Source organism: Marmota marmota, unplaced genomic scaffold (genome assembly GCF_001458135.2).
Source record: "Marmota marmota marmota unplaced genomic scaffold, marMar, whole genome shotgun sequence".
In the NCBI taxonomy this organism is placed as follows: Eukaryota; Metazoa; Chordata; class Mammalia; order Rodentia; family Sciuridae; genus Marmota; species Marmota marmota.
In genome coordinates this window covers 52,390,567-52,393,808 of record NW_026000005.1, presented here as the reverse complement: position 1 = coordinate 52,393,808, position 3,242 = coordinate 52,390,567, and the positions used below count along the sequence as shown (strand labels likewise).

General features: G+C 45.0%; 1 long non-coding RNA gene across 1 annotated transcript; it reads right to left on the bottom strand.

Annotated features, from left to right (window-relative positions):
• Window positions 1-537: 537 nt before the first annotated feature.
• LOC125618317 lies at window positions 538-2,978 on the bottom strand. The gene is made up of 2 exons (XR_007349593.1): window positions 1,499-2,978; window positions 538-797 (listed from the first exon to the last, which is right to left on the bottom strand). It is a non-coding gene; the product is annotated as an uncharacterized LOC125618317 (long non-coding RNA).
• Window positions 2,979-3,242: the final 264 nt, after the last annotated feature.

The following is a 3,242-nucleotide window of genomic DNA, read 5'->3' as shown; positions in this document are numbered from 1 at the left end:
TGAGAAGGAAGCTTTGAGCGGCAGGTGAAAGATGCAGGTGAGCCTAGAGGAAGAAGGCAGGCTCAGGGCGTGACAGGCCCTGAACTACCCTCCCTCGAGGATCCCACGGATCCCAAGTCAGGCTCCTCACCTGTAGTGCAGCCGGCTTCGCGGATTCTCTCAGCATCCACCCTGCTGTTCCCTTAGTTAACTTCCTGTCCTTTGGGATATTTAAAAATGGCTACAAACTAATACCAGATGAACAAATAGGAAACAGTGATCTTTCGTCATTTTCAGAAGAAACCACTGGGAACATTTTGATTACTTTTTCTCATCTTTTTTTGTTTTTATTTATAAAAATTATATTGCATGATGTTTTGTAGTCTTCCTGTTTCCTTACAACTGTAAAATTAACTTTTTTCCAAGATAGAAAATCCCGTAGTTGTATGTTCATTCCAACCCCCCGCCTTTTTTTCTGTGAAACATTAAGCTTAATGTTTATCAACATCTATATTTATTAGGATCAAGTTATGGAAGTGGAATCACTATGTGAAAGAATACGCAAAATTTTAAGGTTTTATTTGTGCTTGCAGTTAAGCAACCATCCAGAAGTTCCTCTCAGTTGACACTCAGTTCATGTGCAATGATGCTTATTTCTTCACATTTGCTTTTATCAAACAGAGAAAGCCTTGCGTTTCTCCTGTTATTAGGGAAGAGAACATTCTGTCATGTTTATTGGGTGTTGTGTTTTCTCAGTCCTTGTCTCCGTCTTGCTTTTGGAATGCACGTTTTTGTCTCAGCATTGAAAGCTCTCTTTCCTGTAAAGGAGATTAGCTTTATGAAACAGGCACACACTTTCCCACTTTTAATTTTATCCGTGTTCTGATGCACAAACAGTTCCTCCTTCCTCTTCAAACTGGGTCACTATTGCTTTCTCTTGGCAAAATCTCCCTGCACAGGCACAACTGTTAAGAGTCAAGGAGATCAGACAGGTGTTCATCTGTGTGACCTATACTCCAGTCCAGATGTGCATCATTCCCTTCCCTCCAGGAAGTTCTTGGTGCCCCAGTCAACCCTCTGCTCATCCATCCCAAGGAAGAACCCCTTCTGATCTCTGCCCTGCACAGGTAGTTGGCTGGCTCGAGTTTCATGCTAATGGTCATAAAATGTCTCTTTCAGCCAACGTCATTATGATGCTGACATTCATCCACTGGTCATAGTTCATTCTTTTTTATTGCTAAATAGTATTCCCTTATATTCCACAATTAGGAATTATCCAATTTCCTGTTGATTGTACCCAACATTTTAATTCATGGTCATATTATCAATATTTCCATTTATGATTGTTGATGGCATTCTCTATTCCATAACTCTTATAGAAACATCCACTAAGTTTTTCCTTAGTACATTTAACATTTAAAACTTCATTTAATTTGATAAGGTACAAATTCAGTGTTATTCTTTACTCTTCAAATGATTAGCACATGCTCTCTCGCATTGTGTTATGATTTGAACTCACCTTTTTGCATTTTAAGTCATTACTGGGGTGATATTAAAAAATACTGAACATTTGGTGCTGCACAGGCAAGGACCAGGCTGGAAGAGGCACACAGGCATGCTGGATGTCAGCCTGGGTCAGCATGTTTTCATATTGGAGTTTAGATAATATGTTTTCTATGAGTTTTCCTTCATTACTTTTCTTTTTGACTGTTCTCAAATGTTTATTCTTCCAGATGACACTGTCAATGATTTTGTCAATTCCCAAGTTTTACTGGGACTCGGAGTTACATTTAATATTTAAGGTGTTTTCTGGCTAATGTGGTTGGGCTATTCTATCATGTGCCCTAATGCATACACTCAGCTCAGTGCCTACTACCTAGTCAGTGCTCAATGCTACTGTTAGCAAATCTAAGTAATTGCTTTTTCTGTATTTTATCATTAGTCACTGGCCGGACTTCTACCAATTCTAGATTTTGAGTCTTTGAGGATGTCTTCATTTCTAGGGATTGGTTTCTTCCGCCACTGGGGCTTGTTTTTTTCAGATTGGGATTCTCCTTAAATGCCTTTGGTGAAGCCCCAAGTGGATGTTCCCTGGTGTTGGGAACATTCCTCCTTCCCTGTTTGCTCTGTTCAATGCTCCACCTGCACAGCTAAGGACCTTTCTTTTATTGTACATAACTCTCCTGAGCCACTTTTGTTTTTACTGGCCGAGGACAAGCATTGTTCTGACAGCCCCCAGCCCCCAAGCTTCCCTGGTGCAGAAAAGGCAAGCCGGATTCTGGCACAGGTTACCCTGATGCTCCCCAGGGGCCTCTCTCTCCTGGAGCTCAGGACTCCTGGTGAGGTCCAACTGGTACAAAGCAATGAGACTGCTTGTTCTCTGAATTGGAGTCTACCTTTTAAAATCAATCCCACGTAGGATTATATACCAGAACCTTCTGATAAGACTTTTTGTTCAGGCACATGTCTCCCACTTGTACGTGTAAAATCAATATTAAGAGATGTTTATATGCCAGACTTCTATTGTAACATTGTTGCACGTTCTAAATAGTCCTGTCAAATAATCTTGACTCGTGATTTTGTCATCTAAACGTTGCTGGCTGCCGACGCTGCTTCACTCCATGAGTAGGTGACAGTGCGCCTTCTCCCTGGGCGTGACGACCTCTCTGGTGGGCATTTCTCCACCCTCGGCAGGGAGGCTGAACTGTCCTAGAGCTTTCTTACCACGAGCAAAGCCCCGAGATGGTCACTTGGGGGCAGTTACAGTAACGGAGAGCTGCACATCACCTTGCAAGCTGTATTTGTGCCCACAACTACAGCTTTCTCCTGGGGCCACGAGGCCTACCGACTGCGCAGAGGCCGAGGCCCGGCACCGGGGCCCCTGTCGCGGAGGCCCGGCACCGCACGGCCCGGGGGCTCCCCGCCAGAAGGCGGGTTCCGGTCACTCGCTCTGGGCGACCGCGGCCCAAGCCGCCAGGAGGGCGCCGGGATCACNGAGACTTCCCTAACCCTAACCCACAGTTAGGTGGAATTAGATGGAGGGTCGCAGTGGAGGCCACCTGCCTTCCAGGAAATGAGGAGGTGGAGGCAGGGAGGTACACAGCCACGGGCCACCCCTAAGCAGGGCCTGAGAGCAGATATTGACCTCTGACGGGAACACAAATGAGCAGGCTCTGTGGCCCTCATTCCCCACAGATGACTCAAGTGTGGCAACCCTACACACTGGCTTTCACCTGACGTGAACCACAAGGTACTGCTCCCTG